Source organism: Amblyomma maculatum, chromosome 2, assembly GCF_055883805.1.
Source record: "Amblyomma maculatum isolate TAMU_Amacu chromosome 2, ASM5588380v1, whole genome shotgun sequence".
Taxonomy (NCBI): domain Eukaryota; kingdom Metazoa; phylum Arthropoda; class Arachnida; order Ixodida; family Ixodidae; genus Amblyomma; species Amblyomma maculatum.
Genome location: NC_139345.1, coordinates 166,562,090 through 166,583,912, shown reverse-complemented (window position 1 = coordinate 166,583,912; position 21,823 = coordinate 166,562,090). Strand labels below are relative to the sequence as shown.

The window sequence follows — 21,823 nt, the reverse complement described above, 5'->3', positions numbered from 1 at the left end:
GCGTCGACCGGAAACATGAACATCTCCATGGCCCAGAATTCTCTGCCGAGACGAGGGAGGTATCAAGCCAGCTTCCTTCACTCTGTTTGCTGTTCCTTCAGCAGCCGTCACTCCCTGCTGGACATCACTTCCTTTTTTTTTTCCTTTTGGTTCTGCAAACAGGCAGTGATCGCTGTGCGCATGACGTATTCTGCGGTATTATCTGAAATTGGACACTTTCTCGTAACAAATGGAAAGCTTAGAATAGAGAGAAAGGGTGGTGAGTTTGTCGCGGGGGTGATGGTTGTTGTATGGAACAACAAACGAGGGAGAGAAGATTGCGAAATCATGATTTTTCCTGTTCCAAACCCGGCCGCCAGGTGCCTGGAGTGCTAGGCTGGTCGACGCTCGCGCGATGACGTTCAAATCGCGCTCGACTCTACATACACGCACGTGCTTTTCTGTGGATGTATGCTGCTGAACATGCAACGATAACGCTGTTCAGGTTAATATGATATTGAGCCGTACTTGTTCGAACCAGCGGCGACTTCGGAACAATGTGACACTGGCGGCAGCGGCGACATGACGAGCGAGGAGACAGCGCTGACATTTTCCCGCATGGGAAATTCACACTGGTACGCACCGCTGCGCTGCACTGCTGCATGCGCCTGTGATCAGCTCTCAACTAAACATATCTGCGTTACTCGTGCCCTAAATCTCCTGCCAGACTCGGACGAAGCAGTGTCACGTCAATGCGCTTGATGTGACGATTGTAAACAAATGAGCTCATCCAGACGAGCCGTCGCACCAGCTTTGTTGCGTGAATTTAGTCATTTATATGTCAGCAAGAGCAGCAAACGTCATGCTCTCAGCTCCCGCAACCTCGAGTACGTATACATTTTATTCTGGCCGGATTTAGCAAATTAACGCGGGAGCGCGGTATCGACGAGAAGCCAGGCCACTACTTGCTGCGCGCGCGTAATCCCATTTAGAACACTAGTAAAAATACCGAAACGCTAGGACAGCTATCGGCAGTCACGCGCTGCCATGTCACGAGTTTAGCGCACTTCATTTAGCTGCGCTTAACATCGCGACTTCGACCACAGACATCATGCTGCCCCGATTCCTTTTCTTAATTGGGATAGTTGTTGAAATGAGTCTGACAGTGGGTAGCTGAAAAGAAAGATGAACACAGAAGGCAGGGGAACAGGACACACACTAGACTTGCGACTGAATTTTACTCCCGAAAGAACGAGTTTATACGCATTAACCAAGGAAGATAAAAAATGCATAAACGCATCCTCTTCGGAGTAAAATTCAGTTGCAAGTCCAGCGTGTGTCGTTGTTCCACTGACTTCTGTGTGCGTCTTTCTTGTGCGCTAGCCACTATGTGTCAGACCCATTAAGTCAGTCTATGAATCCAATAAAGGATATTTAAACTCCACGTGCATTGCTCAGACTGTCTTTTATTTACAGGTGCTCATGCATGCACTGCGTCCCAATGGATACTGAAGAAGAATGTATGTGCTGCCAGGAGGCCCAACAAATAACCAAAAACAGAAGAACCCACAGTTCATTGTAAAAACAAAAAAATTTAGGGATGTGTGCCTCAATACTACAGTTTTGGAAGTGGCACGTGCACAAAGAGGCACCAAGGTAGCTGCAAAAGCTGACAAGGAAGCTTATAACCGGTAAGATATGATATCAGTTTTGCTAAAAGGTAAAACTGCTAGAATGAAATGGGACAAGAGAGGAAGGAACAAAAAACGACAACACGGGCGCAGACTTTCAACTTGTTCTTTCCTCTCGTCTCATTTCTTTTCATTTGTGCAGTTCTACCTTTTATCTGCAATGAACCAACTAGCCCGCAGAAATGTTCTTCACCAGTTTTGATGTTGAATAATGCGAATACACTTTTTATGTCCGCAGGCAAATGAGGTATGCAGCATACCGCCAATTCGTGTGGCTGACATGGAAGCGGATGAGCAAACGCAGAAGAGTAATTCTGCCAAGCTGTGTGGTCAGTGCAATCAGGAAACGTTACGCATCAAAAAATGTACTATACACAGGTTTTAGACATGTCTGAAAATGCACTGAGGATAAGGACAGGAGACATGTATACCGGAGAATAAATATTTATTGCAAATGACAATTTTTTGATACTGCTACAGTGAATACAAGCCGAACACTAAGCTAGAAATACCCCTCAAACGAGGCTTTTCAGCCAACGATACACAATTGTTGACTGTGATGCCATGATGCTATCACCATTGGTTGGAAGGTGAAGTTGTATCTGACAATAGCATTTTAGTACACACATAAGTGGCAATTCAAACTGTTTGTGTAAGCTCTGCCTTTAATAAAAGACTACTTGCAAGCACCTGATCTCAAAGCGTCATAGTTGCCCCTGCTACTAACCTAGCTGAAAGCTCACATTCTGCCACATAAATGCTGTCACCATTCTCAAGCTTCTCATTTCAAGATGTCACATTTGTTGTTGCCCAATGGTGCATGTGGGCAAGTTGCTAGAGAACTCTCGCATACCATGTAGATAGTCAGCATGAAGGAAAGTAATGCTTCACCAAGCCAGCTACAGACTAAGGGATATACGTGTAAAATCTTACCAAGCATACAAGTATATTTGTTACGTGGTGACACTAGGAGGCCCCAAGGTAAAAACTGCTAGAAAGGGGGGGGGGGGGGGGGGGGTAGTACTAAGAACACACAATTTATTACAAATTGCTAAAATTCAATACAATTACAAAATAATTAATAAATATTGAATTAGCAGTAGCAAGCAATGGAGACAAAGTGAATAAACAGCGCATTGATTAGTGCATTAGGCATCGGTGAATATATTCATATAGCATTCTTTAACATGAGTCTGGAATGAATGTAAAGCACATGGTTTAATTTTGACAGGCAACGTGTTCCACAGTGCTATGCCGGCAAACCTAGTGGTAAATGTGATGTAGTTTGTTCAAACCTTGGAAAGAAGACTGCAACAAGACACCCAAAGGATAAATGAGCTCAAATATACACATTTAGCTCGACAGCAGAAAAGTGGTTTGTGTGAATTTCATGCTTCTATGTGCAAGAGCAAAAGCACCGGAAGTGTGTTAAACCACCGCTCTGCAATATGTGCGGGTCCTAGCAGCAATTCGCACAGTCAATGCTCTCAAGAATTCATCTCTGGATTCCGTCTTCAATGCTTCATACTGACATAGTGGGCAAATACCAGCCCCAGGCAGTAAGGATCCGTCAATCTGTACAGCTCTCCAAATGACACCAACAACCCTGGGACAATGCACAGTGATACGCATGTATTCAACATACATGCAGAATCTGAAATCAAAGTGCTGGCTGTTCACACTACCAAATCTGTCAGATTAATAACATAGTTTCCTGTGACGATTTCTCAAGGTGTTCCAGGTGGTTCCCCGAAAGTGTCCTCTTGACGGTACCCAAACCCTTATCCATGGGGAAGAAACAGGAAGAGAAAGAGCGAAATAAATACTCTTCTGCCTTAGAGCAGAGACTGCCAGTATGAGTCCCGCTAGCGATGTGTGTCATCCATTTTCATTTCATTCATTTCATTTCATTTATTAATACTGTCAGCCACCATAAGGGGCTGTAACAGGAGTGGAAAATACAAAACGAAAAATGAGCAATATAGAACACGTATCCCGCGCCCTTCTCTCGGCATGGTGGTGACTCGGTTAGGCATTCTGAGGCTCAGCCCTTACAACCCTATAACAATTCTGGCGACAAGGCGAAAGTCTTTTTTCTTGCATTGCATTACATTCATTACATTCTCTGCTACTATATCAACCTACGAAGTACTGGAGCTGTTTTATGGCGAAGCAGCAGCCTGGACTGAGCACCTCCCTATTGCAAAAACCAGCGTCTCCAGTGCGAAACCAGTAATATTTTCGCGCTGGTTTTGCACTGGATCTGCTGGGCACGCTGGAGGTCTGCGATATTCACTGGAGCAGTAACGGGAAGACACTGGCTGCACTGGTGCGATGGGAGAAGAACGCTGGGATTAGACTTTTGACGCTGGGTGTGTCGCTGGCATCCGCGATACACTGGGAGAAGCGCTGTATGTGCGCTGGCCGCACTGGTCCCAGTGCCCCAGTATAGCCGGTGCGGCCTGCGGCGTCAGCCGGAGTAGCATCCCTCAGGGGCCAACAGGGCAACAGCGTACTTTCAATCGACCATCGGGGGGCATATGAAAAATATGGTTCAAGCAAGCGCTTTTTGCTGCGAAGACGTTGCGCATTTGTAAGAAAACAAAGGCAGTATCTTTTTTCTAGAGTTTCCATGTTTCGATAGGTCGTTTCGAGCGTTTCGAGAGCGACAACGATCGCCGCGCCTCGATCTCATGACAGACTGACGATTAACGCACTACTAAAGCTGGAATTGAATAATGTGGGCTACCAAGCATAACCAACTTCACAGCTGATCTTAAGGGCACTCTAACACAATGATTACTGCCAAATTGTTCAATGCGGGCTCAATCGCAGGCGAGCGTAGCCTGCACCACGGCCCAGTATCAACAGCAGAAAGAAAAACTAAAACGAGGAAGAGAGTAGTTTACCGAGCGATGGGTCCATGAGAGAAAAAGCAACAACATACAGCGCTTGTAATACATAATATTTGGCGTGTTTCTCAAGCTTTTGCGCTCCTTCTTACTCTGCGTATCAAGCAGCGGAGCCCTCGGTCATCGCAACGCTTCCCGCAATGTTTACATACAAATAAGGTTTAGTTACATGCAATTAGGGTCATCGCTGCGGCGCTTGGCGGTATTGAAGCTTGGTCGCACGTTTTTCCTTGAAGGCTTCTACTAAAGCTCCGTGTTCAGCGAAAATTACGCCCACGGTAGCAGAGCACCACCCAAGAGCCGGCGTTGGTAAATTTGACAGCGATGTCAAACTCCACATGTTAAAATGATTCCAGTGCACAAAATAGCGCGCATAGGCACCCAGAACATTAGTTGCAAGTCGTGAGAGCAGACAGCAAGCTGAAATGATCAAGAAGTTGCAATTGTTAGAGCGGTAGCAATGGCCTGTAGACTGCGAAACATGAAGTCCCAACCTTATAAATGCGGGTCATGACATAAAATGCAAAAATGTTTATAGAAAACCCAGTTCTCGGCGTGGCCGAGTGGTTAGCGTGCTGAGTTAGTGAGTGGTATGTACCTAGAGAACTTAGTTCGAGGCACGCTTGGTGCACTAATTTTTTTTCTTTTTTTTTTTACTTTTTTTAGGTTTTTTTATGTACCTAACTTGTTTCGTTACTTTTTACTTTTTAATTTTTATTCCACGCCTTTTTTTTCGGACGACCAGTGCCGCCAGCGCGGAGCGTCCCAGTATGCCGCGTCCCAGTGCGCCCAGTGTCCAGCGTCATACTGGGACCATAATCAGGTATGGCGCTGGGGCGCTGGCTCCCAGTGGCACTGGTTTTTGCAATAGGGCTGGAACGAGTGAAGCTGTTTTTTGATGCCAACTGGATTCCAGAGGAAAAGAAAAGGTGGATGTTTCTGACGTGCTATGGCCCAACACATCACACGCTCTTTGCTATGAAGCTTGTTAGCACCCAAGATGCCCGATCAAGTGTCCAGTCTCCATAGATGACATGTTCGCCATGCTGTCATGCTACCTCATTCCGAAATCTTCCGTGGTGGTGTGCCGCTTCATGTTTAACAGTTGCTATAGCCAACCAAATGAATCTGCAAACGACTACACAGAATCACTGAGAAAGCTATCACCAAACTGTAAGTGCAGCACTTTTTTTACTGACATGCTGTGGGATAGACTTCTATGTGGCAATAATGACGCACCGAAGTAGCGGCACCTCCTTGAAGAACCAAACCTGATGTTCAAGTTAACAGTCAAACTCCTTGTTTTGCTGGAGACTGAAGATTGACTGAGGCATGTTGATGAAAACGCAGGGCATAGCCACAGCTCGGCCAGTTTACGCTGTATATGAGCGCACATGAAACAGAAAGGCTGTGATTGCTGTGGAGAACCACACTAAGCAACAGTATGCCAGCATATATGCCAATCAGGGTGCAATACATGCATTATGATAAGGTATTTAGCAGAAGTATGTCACTCTATAAAGCTACAGACACAAAGCAGAACAAGTCAAGTAGGCAAAACAAGCAAAGGCAATGGAGCCAGTGCAAAGTCTTGAGAACCATGGGAACCTTTCTGCAACCAAACCGCTAGTCTGCAAGCTGTGGCAAATGAACAGCGAGTAAACATTTTCATAATTGTGGCAGTTTACAAGTTTCAAGCGGGTCTCTATGAATGAAGCTGGACATAAGGCGGCGGGTATTTTCGAAATGAATAAAACTGCATTCCAAAAGCGATTTTTTGAGCTCAGTAAATTCATCAGACATAACACAGAAGAGTTACTGTAGAAGACTTACACCTGTTAGGGGCATGGTTGCCATGCCAGTACCGTTTTGGTGAAGAAAGCTACACTGCAACTGTTTGTAGCTCCAGACTACTATCCAGCCCTTCTCGGGAGAAATTGGATCAACGCACGGCAGCTAGACCTAAGTCATGTGAGAGTTGTTGTCTCACTTAAGAGCATTGGCGATCTCCTCACTAAATGCAAAAACGTATGACATATAGTCATACAAATTGCTAGCCTTGTTGGTCATCGACATAACTCAGCCAGACTGAGACACTCCACACATTTCACTTGTTACCAGAATTCAGCATGAAAATTAGCAAGTGTGTTTGCTGGAACTCCCTTTATCAAATGGGGAAGCGGTGTACTGTTGTATGCTGTTTTCATTTGAACAAAATTCAAGAATTCAAGTAACAAATTTGTTGACCTCAACCCCACCATAGTGGTTCAGTGGTTACGGTGCTCAGCTGCTGAACACAAGGATGAGGGACCGAATTTCAGGCACGTCAGCAACTTTCAAGACGTCTTTGTATTCTGCGATGTCAGTGGATGTTAAAAAACACTAGGAAGTCAAAATTTTCATACCGACCACTATGGCCTTTCTCATAGACTGAGTTGCTTTAGAACATTGAACCTTATAACCAATCTACTGACATAACCAACCTAGGCCATGCTACGGCTTTCACATCTGGAAAAAACATGACACACTTGTAGCCATAATGTAAAAGCTATTCCAGATCCTATGCAGTGACTGGAATTAACAGCATTTAAATGTTGATGTTATGTTCGCCTCTTGTTCGCACAACTTTCAGGATGATCCACAGCCGACCAAACTATTACAACTGACTGAATCTTGCCTTCTTTTGCCGCACAGCCTCATCCTTTAACACCATAGGGTACTGGCTGCTTAGTGGTGGTGGTTCTTTCACACAGAGGACCGTCCTTGTGTGTAGCTTCTTCTCCACCTCGCCCATAACTACTCTCAACAGCCTCCTCACGTATCCTGCGAACGTATTTCAGATGGCATTGATAATTCAGTAACAAATAGAGTACACTAAATCATACCAGGGGTGGGCTGCTCCTTCACAGGACGAGCTGTTGCTTTGCCTGCTGTGGCCTTTGGATACCTCAAGCTCCACCTCTCTCTACCATCCTGCGTACATGCCTGGCTTCTTCCACTATTTTCATTGTAGTGGAGTGCTGCTAACTAGGTTCTGTAAGTCACATGGTCAGTACAGTTATACACAATGTCATAATCATTTTGTGCTATGCAGGGCAGTACAAAAGAACCAAATATAAGAGCAATACATTTTCGAGCCTAAACATAAAGCACAGTTCAAGCAGATAAATGACTGCCATTCTGCATGAGCAGACAACCGGTGACAAGCTTTTGTTCCCCAATGATCGCACGGGATTTTCAGCAATATGAGTAGGACTAGAGAAATGCATGATTAGTAGATTTACCAGCACTAGCTAGTAATGAGCATAATATCCTACAGACTAAGCAATGTAAATACAGCATGCAAAGTAACAGTGCTTACCAAATGAGGGGAACCAATGATACCAAAAGGAGCATAGGTGATTTTTTTGTGCATGCACTGGTCACATAGTAAAACTAAGAAATCATGCTGTTGCGAGAGATGGCTAGACTCTGTCAAGGTTAAAATTGTTTTTTTTTTATTTAAATTATGTGACTCAAATGAAGTAAAGAAGACCCCAGGCCATTGAAAGTTACAGACTGGCTCCCAAAGTGGCTGCCATGTACCACTGCATAAGGAAGAATAATTCTTATTCTTCACCGAACCTGCAGCCCTTACTTTGCAACAATACAAGTCCAGCTCTTGATTTTGTTTGAAGTTGCACCTTAGCAGGAAGGCATGCAAAAAGAGGCTGTGGCCTAGCATCCACTTCCCGTAGACTTCATGAAACATGTGGTGCCATGGCAGCAAAAATGATGAACTTGGCACATGCAAACACAAAAAAGCAATGGTGATATGGTTGCTTGCTTGGTTATCAAGTATTTAATCACTGTGCATATGCAGCAGAATGAGACAAGGATAGAATGGATATGAGGTTGTCTATGTGTAGCCATTTCATCCACCCTTACTTTACATATAGAATGAAATAAAAAATTAAACAGCCCTGCAGAATCTGCATTGGAGTAATGCGAAAGCAGAGATGCTGCTGTTGGTTGCTCCTGGTGGCTTACTTCACTTCTTGTTCACCCATTTTAGTCTTTGGTTCTTTCAAATTGTGCACCAATCCCTCCCTATGCCTTTTTTCGGCTCTACTTCTGGTTGCATGAGGTCACATCATCTACGTCATAATAATTCACTGCTTGTTTACCCATTTTAGTTTTGGTACTTTCAAATAGCGCGCCAGTCCCTTCCTGTGCCCTTTTCTGGCTCGACTTCAGGTTGCGTGACGTCATATCCTTGACGTCACCTTAATTGACTGGTTTAATTAGGGATTTCGTATTTGATATATCTTGACATCACCTTAATTGACTGACTTAATCTTTCATTATTTCATTTCTTTCTTTTTTTGCCTTTGACGAGGGTGTCAGAAATACAGGACCCACTGACGTGCGGCAGTGCATGTGGGTCGGTCTGCGCAAGGAGTGTACAGCGCAGCGACGCGTTCCGTCAGTTGTAGTTACACACCAGTAAGCAACTGATCACAGCTGAGGTTTTGTATTGGTATACGTTTGCATCCTACAGCGAACCTGTGCGATGAAGAGTTGTGGATGCCATTTTCTTGATTTGGCATAAAGCACGCATACATTTTCACTGATTGAACCGGGTGCTAAGACAAGGTTACAGCATAAGTACCCTAAATTTTGGTTAGCTGAATTAGTTATATGGCGAACTTGTTGCAACCAGGTTAAATCTTTGCTCAAGTGGATGCCGAGTTTAATAACTATTTTAGTATTTGATACATTCAAATGTGGGGCCAAGCCATTGGCTAATGAGGCCATTTTTTCCTTTACTTTTACGTTTTTCCTCTAATTATTTACCTAGTTATCTTATTGGCCTAATTATTTTTCAGACAAAACATTACGCCACCCTCTATCGATTGACACCACTCATTAAACTCTACCACTTCTCAATTACTCACAACTGCGACGGACATGATTTTGCGGACGCGGTCTGCGAACAAAAATTTGTGAACATAGCGAAGTAATGTATTCGCATTAATAATGGTTTCCTAATTTCCTACGTGTGGGATACAGAAAGCAGCATGCTTACCTTGCCTTCATCCCCAAGTAAGAGTACTGGCAGAACTGTGGAGCAAAGTGGAGCAGCAGCCCATAAAACGTTTCAAGCCCATACGTCTGGTGACTTGTTGACAGCTTAGGCATGTCTGCTAGCAAGTATCTGGAGGTTGCAATAGCTTTCAGTTTTATGAATGCCTTGGATTCTGAAAAGGATGTCCAGAAACGTGTTTAAAAGAACGGAAGATACGAGTTATAGCAAAGACATAAAAAACAAGAGTTGCAGAAAATGATTGTAGAGCACCTTAGAAGAAATTTTGCTAGTGTGGCTTCCCATAGGAAATCTGTTCACTGAAATTGAGCTTGATCAGGACAAACATGACAATGCCTGAAAAGCATATTAAATTTTGTGACAAATGTCATTTACTGTTCACACCATCTGTTTTGCTTCTACAGTGAATTACTGGTTAAACTTTTTTATTGAAGTGTCATACTGTGCTGCATCATGCATGAGCAATATTACTCATGCAAAAACAAAAACAAGTTTGCTTTTAACAATGCCTATTCAGGAAGCACATTGAGCTTATACTGGCGAAGACCCAGACAAATCTGGTTGAAACAACCACCACTGATTCACTGAGCATTACAACAGAAATTTTTCCTAACTTGTGCAAACCACAAGACATGCTAGATGACTGTGAGCAGAGCCTCTTCAGTGGTGTCCCCATTAGTAAACTGCATATTACAACAGCAATAAACACTGCCTACTGTTGGCTACTGCATAAAACATAATGAGAGCTCTAGGAATCACTGCTTGCTGAGACAGCTGCGTCTATTGTTGCCTTTATTGTGATCGCCACAAACTCGTTTTAGGAATGAAACATTGAGGCCTGAAAAAAATCAATACAGTAAAGATGCATCAGCCCTTAGATTGCCTTTTTTATTGCTCATTGAATGCACTGAAGCCTTTTCGAGATAACTACCAATTTACAGCACTATTCCAGTAAATACTACTTTGAATCGGCACATATGTGTGTGTCTAGGACCATGGACGTCAGCTGTGCAAGGCATATGACTCGTGGACTGAGAGGCAAACATGAGCGTGACAACGACAACATAACAAAGAACATGTGAAAAGACATTGTATTCTATGTTCATGTACAGCAAAATTACACTTCACAAGTCTGTATTCTGTCAGTGTGTGGGGCCTCATAAAATTAAAATACTGCCTACGCTACTAAGTTTTTGGGACATAAAAAGCATATACTGAAAGTACTGCCCGCTCTCGTTTCATCTACCAAATTGCATTAGCACTAAAACCTCAGGTATGATGGTTTGGTCCCAAGTGACTCAGGCTATAAGAGATGACAAGTGAAGGGCTTGTGAAATTTCGTCTACACGGGGTTCTTTAACATGCACTGAGATCGTACAGTACATAGGCATCTTGCTCTTTAACTTCAACGAAAAGTGGCCACAACAGCCAGTATTTGATCCTGCTTCCTTGGGCTCAGCAGTCAAACATCATAACCACCAAGACCCCGCAGCGTGCACCTCATGTATGAGATGTATTACTATAAATGGTTGGTTGGCGCAATGTGCATGTGAAGAAATGATGAAAAATTAAAAAAAATAATTTGATGTTGCACTGCTTATGTGTGCAGTACAATGGCAACAATGACTCGAATATCTGCCAGTTAAAGTACCCCATACCTTCCTTGAGCCATTGCCGGCGTTCAATTTCTCTATGCAGGCATATAGGGAAGAGGGCACAGTCGTGGACATGAACGTCTCGACAGTGATTTAGCAGTGATGTCCACTTGGGCACAATCATCTCCTTGCACCCATGGCTTGACGCCGTTGCCCAATACAGGTGGTTTTCAAATGCTTTAGCCCAAAGCCCAAGCTCATTGCAGCCACTCTGCTTTACAGCAGCAGCTATTTTCTTTGTCACACCTGGAAGCATATTTTACAATAAAGGTGAATGCATACACAGTCATCAAAATACAACATGTAATTTGGTACTATGATCAAGAAACCTGCTTTGCAGTACCTTTTGCCACATGCCAGACATCACACTCGTGGGTTATGCTTGGCTTGTCCCTTTTCAGAAATGCCTTTACTGGGATATGTCGGTCCGTCACCAATACTTCAACGGACAATCCATGCTCCTCCACAAATGTGAGGCCACGTTTCAGCCCCTCCAGCTCCATATGGCAGCTGCCACCAACCTCATTGGACTGCAAGATTTAGAATTCAAAATTTCAAATTAAAACTAGACCATGCAGCAAGCATCCAAGGTGCAACCTCAGTAGTTCTTGCTACTTTAAAACTGTTCATAAAATATTAGTAGGTAGTACCAAGTTTTTAGACCATGAAGAATGTTTAGAAAAAACCTGGACAAGTTTGAAATGCAGGACCTTGTCCTTTTCTAAATCGAGCAAAGTGTATGTTCCAAACTTTGCGCAATAACCGGGTGAATCGGCCCGCCCACCTCCGGCAAGCTTCACTTCCCTGCCCGAGGCATCCTCAAAGAGCTGTTTTTGCTCTTCTTTCCAAACCTGTAGGAATTTTCACATCACTAAGCATCTCATCTGCAATAAATGGCTGAATGAAAAATTAAATTCAGAAAGCTTACTGTGTCAATGGCAGGCCAGAGGTAATCATGCTGAAGCTTGAAGAATGTTCTTGGCCTAATCACTTGTATTCCAATTGAAGCCAGCATTCTCAATGTAGCTGTGGGGTTGTTACCAGCAAATAAAACAGCTGCACTAAGCTGCACATTTAGGACAGGCTGCTGCTTGATGACTTCTTGATTGTTCCAGTAATATGTATGGCCTGCTGGGCATTCTGCATACACCTCCAGAAATGTGCCTGTGCATTTTAAAGTGCAGCTGCATGTTGCAAGGCAAGTGTGGCAGTGGTGAAACAGTACTTTTAGCTTCTTCACCTCAACCAAGCAGACTGTGCTTTCTTCGGGTTCAGTGGGAGCATCTAAAACATTAGCTCGGTCGCCATGGCTGAAACAAGTAGCACAAATTTTGTGATGAACAGAAAAATAAAGACATGAAACACTCACTGTATAAATTAACTTGTCATGTGCAATGTCACCGGATATCACAAACGTCAACGTATGATTTTGCAAGCATAGTGTCATAACACATACCTGAACTCTGTTGAAGGACTGTAGTCTTCAACTTGGTCATCAACCTCATTTTCACTGAAGCTGTCCACAAAATCAACCGGGGCCACATTGACCTGTGCAGTGGTAGCCAACATGCTGCTCCCAACCTGGATACCTGGAACAAGCATTTTGTATGTGGTTTGCACTCAGAGCAACTTCAAAACCTGAAAAAGTGGTTCCTTTTCATTTGGATACACAACAGCCACAATGCACTTACACTCTTTCTCTGTTTAACCTATGTGATACATGTTACTGTAAATCGTGAGTGCATCTGGGTTACTAGAAACCACACTTCACTTTGGACTGCATCCATTTTCTGCACGAAATTATGTGCGTGTGTGTGGGGGGGGGGGTGAACAATAACTTGTTACGAAACGAGAGAAACATACCAATAGAAGTCATCCGAGGTCTTGTCTGCAAGCCCTTCGACAGCATAGTTGTATCCTTTCAGTCTGCGAACCTTGACAAGTTGTTGCTTGACGCACCACCACTTGACAGCATTTGTCTACCGACTCAAAGCAGTTGATATATGCTTGCTCAGCTGCTGTGATATGTGGATGTGGCATATCCAGATGCGGCAGGCTTGAAGGTGGCAGGTGCAAATGAGTCATATGTGAATTTGCGATATCCGAAGGCGGCATATCTGAAGGTGGCTCACTTGAAGGCGGTTCACTCGAAGGCAGCTCATTTGAAGGCGGCTCACTTGAAGACGGCAGTGCCAAGTCTGATGAAGGTTGTGAGCCTGCTGGGCATTCCGAATTTCCCAGGAGCTCTCCAAGAACCTGAAAATAAGAAAATGGCCGTAAGATATAAACATGACATAAGAAACTTAATTTAACAAGGAGAGGCGAGTTTAGGATGTGCGTTCTCCTTTATGACATAGGTTTCTGACTTCCATTTAAAAAAGGTCATGCTTGACATGTGCAAGCAGAATCGGATCACCAAGTGCAAAACGTATAGAGGTCCAAAACTGCTCGTTTACCTGAACAAAACTTTTCATGAGCAAATAAGAGCTGCCTTTCCATTCGACGATTCAGCAGTGTGATGACTCTTTCCGCATCGCACCGATAGCCTAATCATGATTAGCCAATATGCTCACACACTGCAGCATTGTGGCCATTGGCTGAGCACACCTGCTGCAATCCTTTAGAAATTAAGTTCACTGTGCTCTTCAACAGCTCTTGCCCGATATTTTTACTGTGACATCTACTGTATTTCTGTATTCTCTCATGGTTGTCCTTTTGTGTTGTGTCACATTTCATCTGATGCTTGCATTTGCCCATAGCGAGTGACCTCATGCACCTACGGTTATATACCGCGGCTTTTTGCTTTTTTTTTTTGTTTACGTCTCTATCCACCCTGCCGAGACCTTGGAAACAAGAACGCAGTATAATAAATAAATAATTAAATAAATTAGAACATAAGCGTGCCAGCCGGCACTGCACTTTCATGAATTAGGCAAGCTGGCTGGCTGTCGCGCGACTGACATTTGAAGCACATAACGGTTTTCACAACAAATTCTTGCGCTCAAGCGCTGCAGCCTGCATATGAAACAAAAAAGCCACGAACGCCGAGTCTCCCATATAGTATATGCACTAGCCTTCATTCTAATCATCCCGGAGCACACCGTCAATTCCTCTCCAGCGCATATAGATAGGCGCGCTCCCGTCTGTACGCCGAGCATGCCACCAAATGCACCGTGAGGCGAAGGAGTGTCGGGCAGGTGAAGGGGCAGGTAAAAAACAAATGATGCATGTAGTTAGCCCTGTGACAGCCAACTCAATTTTAAATGAAAAGTAAAACATTAGTGCACTGAAATCCGGCGAGCCTGGTGGCACTCAACTGACGGCCGAGCAAACCAGTGGAGCGGACCTTGCACGGGAAATACGAGTCACTACAAGCCCCGATTGGACAAACAAAAAGGAGCTCACGCAGCTAACGCCCTAAGTGCCGTGGACGAGTAGAGAGAGAAAAAGAATACAGGATCACCTTGAGAGAGATATATAACGCGCCCCAGTCCGACGCGCGCGGCTAGCGCGGTCGTTTGCGTTCTCCCGGTTCATGTTACGAAGCACGGCGCGCACTTCGTGGTCTGGGTGCGGCGTTAGGGTTCCTGGCTGTGCATGAGCGCGTGGAGAAGGTATGGCAATCCTCACATCCCGCTAATTACCCACTCCCTGCTCTTAAAAAAAAAAGTCCTACTCTCTGACATCACTTCTCACAGTTTTCCAGCCGCGTCAGCGGGCGCCAATGCTGAATAGTTTTACTTTCACCTGTGCCTTCATCTGCCCGGCCACCCATCTGCCCCACAGAACAGAAGAGCAATATGATGTATTGGACCTCTTACCTCGAGTTTTCTTCTTTTTGCGAAAGCAGCTCTTGGCGGCGCAGAGGTGCTCTTGTATGCGAAGACAGAAGGCACAGCACCGGTTTTCAATCGCGCAAATTTGATCGGTATCCCAAAAGATCGCATCAGCGAGAAGCTTTGGTGATAGTCACTGTCGCGAAAATGGTCTGAGCAGATAACCGACGATTTTGTAGGCTTGAAATCCTTCCTCTTGACCGCGGCAACCCACTGCGCTGATAGCTTGCGCTCCTTTGGGAATTTATGAAACGCGACATCCTCTTAGCCGCCAGTGTTCGTGCAGCCATAGGCTGCGCAGAACCACGGCATGGTCGTTCTTTTCGTGAAGAACGGTGCAAGATGCACTGAAAAAGCTTGCGGTAACGTTCGCAAGAAGAAAACAAGCGCGAGACAAGAAAAAGGTTGCACTGCGTAGCCTGCAAGCGACAGGCGATGCACGGCCTGCTCGGGCAATAGAAGCGGAAGAGAGGTAGACGCCGTCCTTGACGTCACTACCGTCTGTCGTACTCCTGTCGTCTGCTACTGACATCCCCTCTCCAGCGCTGTGCACTGCGGAGAAGCCTGAACGTGGTAGCAACTTTAATCGATGATTACGTCCCTATTTCCAAAGCTAAAGCCAAAATATTTCGTATACTTAACATACAAACCCTGCAGAATCGACCCTCAGAAGCGCATCAAATTCTAAAACCGGTGCAGCTTCCCTTTAGGCAATACAACACCACTTTTTGCGCTCTTCAATAGAGCAAACAAACAATCAGGACGCACCTTATCAAACGTTTCTGTCTAATCAGTCTGAAGGACACTTGATTGACCTACCTCATCTGACATTTTCTCTATCACGGAACGTGCGATATGGATCTGGCTTTGGATACCGCAGCCTTTACACACACTTGATGTGCCCCTAACAAAATCTAATGCCACAAACTGTAGACGAGAAGAAAGAACCTTAGCAAATATCTTATAATGTAGAGAAAATTGGGCTAGTTGGTGAGAATTCATACTAGGCAGCGCGAAAAAACAGGACCGAAGCAAACGAGGAGCGAAAAATTTTTGTATCCTCCTCCGCAGCCATGTTAGTTTCCTGAATAGTAGCTAGATTCAAACGACAGCTTTCAAACAGTTGCTTTAATAAAAGGAGGACAGTATAAATTATAACGACGATGCAGTTAATGAAAACAGTCCTCTAAAGTGGCCTTCGCCATTACCACTCCATCAGATTCAGGCGCAATCTTGTAATTGTTTTCAGCCGTAACCAATTCAGCCATCACTAGCAATTTCTGCCGAGAACGTTTATTTCCGTTTATAAGTAAGTTGTGCCAGCCACATAAAAAGAGTATAGGCTGACGGAGTGAATCTATCAGACTGATCCTAATATCTCTGAAATACGCTATACCAGCTACTTGCCTTTAAGCATTCTTAGAAATCAATTGGCAGTGGCTTAGCTCTGCTAAGCCGGATATACGTAGCGTAAAGTTACGGTTATGCTTGGTGCTGAGTTTGCACTTTCACTGAGTTTTACCGTGTGTTCAGGGCACCGACGAGTCTTCGAATCACTTTCTTCATCCTCCTCGTACTCTTCCTCACGTTCTTCCGGCTGCTGCTGCTGTTGTTTAGCGGCGGCCATAGCATGTCATTGAGCCTCCTGGCGAAGTCTTTTCGCTAGGCATTCTTCTCGTTCTGGAAGATACAGCGTTGTGGGCCTCTCTTGCGGCCGCTCTGGGAAAGCGTCTTGTCATGATGGTACATCGCGCGCTCCTTGTCGAACACAACCAGGGTTTAATTGAACACATTAAAGTTCACCGGCATTCTATACTCGTCTACCGGAAAGGGAAGGCGCAGTATATGTCACTCGCGGAATCCCGCCATCATGGTCACTGTAGACAAGGAGAATTATAAATAAATAACGCTCCACGGTCCGGGGTATGGCGCCCAAAGTGTTTGTAAAAACCCGCGCTGAAACACTTCAAGCAAGAAGTTATCCCTATCTTGACCTTGATTTTAACGATACCTTCAATGTTAATTCACTGCCTTCATCACATGAGTCATTACACATGTTCCTCATCCCTAAAACGGATCAGACAGATAAATTACGACTGGTTACAGCCTACAGATCAATAGCGCTTACAAACGCTCAATACAAAATTTTTATGACGGTATTAGCTGGAAGGTTGCGGACCGTCATTAAGGACATAGTCGTTGTTGTTGTTGTGGCTGTAGGAAGAAGGAAAAGAAAATGAACGGGCCTGCTACTGGATCTGTAGCTGAGCCACCTCCGCTGCCTCGTGCGGACTGAAGAGAGAACGTTGATTGATTTACAGGAAGGGAAAGGCGCGATAACTGTCTCACTTGTTCTCTGTGGACACCTCAACCGCACCGTAAGGGAACGGAGGAAGGTGGGAGTGAAAGTAGAAAGAGAAAAAGAGGAGCCGTAGTGGAGGGCTACGGAGTAATTTCGACCACCTGGGGATATTTACCGTGCGCTGACATCGCACAGCACACGGACGCCTCTTCGTTTCGCCTCCATCGAAACGCAGCCGCTGAGGTCGGGTTCACTAAAGAGAGAATTTAGAGAGGGACGAAAAAGAAGACGGAGTGAAAGGTGCGCGCCGCGAAGCCGTCGTCCACCACATAAGCGGTGGCGGGTGCAATGACGGCCTACAAAAGATAAAAATTCGGTGGCTGGCTAGCCCCTTCACAAACGGCGTTGACCTACCGTCCCACCCCCGTAGGGCCAGGAACAGCCACCCTTCACCACCTCCCTCCAGGACACAGTTGGTCCGTACCAGACATGGTAGAGATCGGTAAGGGGAGAGATCGGTGGTATAAAAGGACGCTCGAATTTTTTTCAATATTCATAAAGCGCGAAGTGCTCCTGACTGTTGCGATGACTGGAATTTTCGCGTAACGATACTCCAGATCGACTTGGAGAAAGCATTCGACTATGTTGCTCAAACATTTTGCAGTCCAATTTGGATCGTGCGAGCATTGGTTCAGTTATCTTCAAAGGCGTGGCCCTGGCGTACCAAAATGGCACGACAAGATTGATCGTAAACAAGTCTAGGGGCCCCCATAAGCGTGCAGCGTTCGATGCGGCAGGGCTGCCCCCTCAGCCCTCTTTTGTTTTGTATTTACATTAAGACCATTTGTACAAAAAAAATGAGAGTGATGATGATGATGATGATGATGATGATGATGATGATGATGAGGTCTTTATTTACTCTCAAACAAGGGGAACCAGCCGAAAGACTGGTTGCACTGCTTAGAGAAGGTCAGCAGGGATCCCTTGGGACTCTGCGGCCTCCAATGCGCGCAAAATGAGCTGGCACTGTCGGCCGAGCTCGGTGGTACGCAGGAGGGACTCCCACGCATCCACTGTAGCTGTATTGTCTGCGTTGTGTCGTGTACATGTCCACACCATGTGAATGAATGTGGCCCGCTGTGAGCAGTGTTTGCAACTAGATGCAATAAGATTTTGGAAAATTTTGCTATAGAGCCATGGAGTTTGGAAAGGTTCTTGTTTGTATTTTTCGCCAATGGGCGGCCTCGCGCCGGAATAGTTCCCGGTGTGCAGGGGGTATAGACACCGATAATGCTGGAGGATGTCCGTGTATGTAACAAGGCGTAAATGAGTGCCTTGGGGAGTGTCAGAGGAAACAACAGGCTGAGGAGGGTGCTCCGCCCGGTAGCTGAGTTCTCGGGTAAGAGCATGCGCCTGTGGGTTCCCACTGAGCGCCTAATGGGATTGGACCCATATGAGAAGACGAGGTATAGACGGTAAGGGGAGAGATCGGAGGATAGTGTGCGCCTGTCGGGATATACGGCCTGCATCGAAGTTACGAATTGCCTGTTGGGAATCGCTAACGGCTACTTTGGGGGAGGGTTCCGTCAGAGCTAACGCGATGGCAACCTCTTCCGCGGTGGTAAAAGTTGCGCCGTTGAGGACGCTGCAGGCGTTGTGCCAGTTTCGGTGTGGTGCCAATGCAACCGCAACCATAGCGGGGCGAAGGGGTTGGTGGGAGGCATCTGTGTATGTAACGTCGGGGCGACTGGTAAAACGTTTGTGGAGTTGCCGGGCTCGGTCGGCTCTGCGCTCTGTATGATACTCTGGATGCATACATTTGGGAAGCGGAGGTATACGAACACTGAGTCTGCTCAGGCGTGAGGTCCATGTACATAAGAGTCGCCCTCAGAGGGTGATTCCTACCTGGTTCAGTACTGAACGGCCCGCATATGTTAGCGAGAGGCGCACATATTGGGAAGTTCGAGTCGCTTGAATCAGCTCGTCGACTGTGTTGGAGATCTCGAGGGTCATCAGTTTGGTGGCGGAAGGGGACATGGGCAGACCCAATGCTGTGTTGTATGCCTTAAGTAGTGATGCATCCAGTCGCTCCCGATCTGTTCGCGTGAGACGAACGTAAGGGGCAATGTGGGCAATGCGCGTACAAACGAAGGCTTGTACCAGGCGCAAAAGGTTGTATTCGCGCATGCCCTTATTATTGTTGGCGACTTTCTTGAGCAGGCGGCTGATCTGGATTACAGATTGATCTATTCGCTGAAGAGTAGTGGCGTTTCCTCCATTATCTTGTAGATGAAAGCCTAGGATACGCATTCGGTCGGGACGGGGTATGGAGATGCTCTGTACTTGCAGATTGAAGGATGCCGGAGGTGATCTGGGGCATCTACCCTGGGTTGGGACAATAATGTATTCAGACTTGGTGGCCGAGCAGGATAGGCCGACTGTGGCCAGCTAGGCACCAACGCGATCGATAGCTGTCTGCAGAGTCTCCTCGATCTGGCCGTCGCTGCCGTGTGTAATCCGCAAAGTGCGGTCGTTGGCGTATAGGTTGTGGTGCAAGTGGGGGATATCTGCCAAAAGATTGGGCAGGCCAAGCAGCGCAATATTGAACAGGAGCGAGGAGAGCACTGAGCCTTGGGGTGTACCCCGGCTTCCAGGTGAGATGATGGAAGGATCTTCTGAGCCGGTGTCAAGTTTCACTGTGCGGTTCGTGAGAAAGTCGCGTATCTATGCATACGCTCGTTGTCCCACCCTTAGGGTGTGGAGGTTCCGCAGAATGGCTTCGTGCCGGACATTGTCAAAGGCCTTCGCGACATCTAGACCAACTATGACTTTGGTGTCCAAAGTGCTGTGTGTCAGCACCTAATGCTTGAGCAAGAGCATGATGTCTGGGCCCGCAAGGTGTGGTCGAAAACCAAACATCGTGTCGGGAAGTAGGTGACGTTTTTCTAGGTAACGAAGAAGACGGGTAAACGATATCATTGTTGTGTTTCAGTTACAAGCAGCCGAGGTGAAGTTCTTTGCGTACGCGGACGATGTTGCTGTTGTACGGTTGACCAAGAAAGCACACACGAGATGTCAAATGTGTCGAGGTTTCCCATGTTCCCGGTAGTGGCGTGAACTGGGCCAAGTGTCTTGGGCTGTGGCATGGACAGTGGCCATCGAAGCCTGACTACTTTACCAATGTGACGGGGGCAAAGACCTCTACCAAGTACTTAGGCATCGACCTGGATAGGTACCGCCAAAGCAATAAATATTGGAAAGGGAAGACGCAAGAACTACGGGCGAAAGCGGAGAAGTGGAAAGGCGCCAACATATCCATTTTCGTCCGAGCTACAGTATGTAAACTTCTTTTCATCAGCAAGCTATGGTATGCGTTGCAGTGTTGCATTCTTCACGGGTAAACTTACAAAAACTTCGCAAGATTTTTGCTGTTTTAATTTGGGCTTCGGATTGGGAACGCTGCAGCTAGACGAATCGGTTCCGACGGGGTGAAGATGGGGGTTTATGGCTCGGACATCAATTTTTACGTCAGGTGATCGATCGATTTTTGATTTTTTTTCTCAACGTTTCGACCCATTCTTGCGCATCGTCTTCCAAGTTAGGCTGCGGCGCTTGCTACCTAGGTTTGTAATTGTCTCTACCGAAGAACTAGCATGTAGCATTTATGGATATTACAGGGAGGCCATCGAGAGTGTTAGATTTTATTCAGCGCGTTTCTCAGAGGAATATGTGTTTGGTGTAAAGAGAAAAAAGTTGTACCGCGGTCAGTGTAATATTGTCTTCTCAGAATTCTTGTACAGGGCTCTAAACAGTGGTGACGCTGGCACGGATAACCCCACCGAGGTGGCCTTTTACAAGAGCCTTAAAAGTGAGTTATCTATCATGCTCTATAGGCTTTTCAAGGAGTGCTTTGATGTGGCTTATCTGCCACCGTCGTTTAGCAACGCACATACGGTCTTGGTTCCCAAAACTGATGAGCCAGGCATGCTTTTAAAAGTTACAAGCTATAGACCGATCAGGTTAACAAATGTTGATTATAAAATTCTGATGAAGGTCTTAGCTAAGAGATTGCAATACATTATAAAAGATATTGTTGGACCTCATCAAACATGTGGAATAAAGACCAGCAGTATATTTAATAATATTCATATAGCGCGTAGTGTGTTCGAGTGCTGCGATGCTCTAAACAGGAAAGTGGCCATGGTTCAAGTTGATTTTGAAAAAGAATTTGATCGTGTGTCTCATAAAATATTGTACTGTTTGCTGGAACATATTGGTGTTGGTGCCGTTGTATTGAAAGGAGTTAAAATGGCTTATGCATGTTGTTCTACACGCCTTATGATTAACCAAGTGGTATCTGAA

The 21,823-nt window shown here is 45.6% G+C and overlaps 2 pseudogenes; both read right to left on the bottom strand.

The window, feature by feature from the left end:
- Window positions 1–16,786, bottom strand: part of LOC146200371 (uncharacterized) — a 71,868-nt pseudogene extending 55,082 nt beyond the window's left edge.
- Window positions 16,787–18,421: 1,635 nt separating this feature from the next.
- LOC146200370 (uncharacterized) lies at window positions 18,422–20,440 on the bottom strand (annotated as a pseudogene).
- Window positions 20,441–21,823: the final 1,383 nt, after the last annotated feature.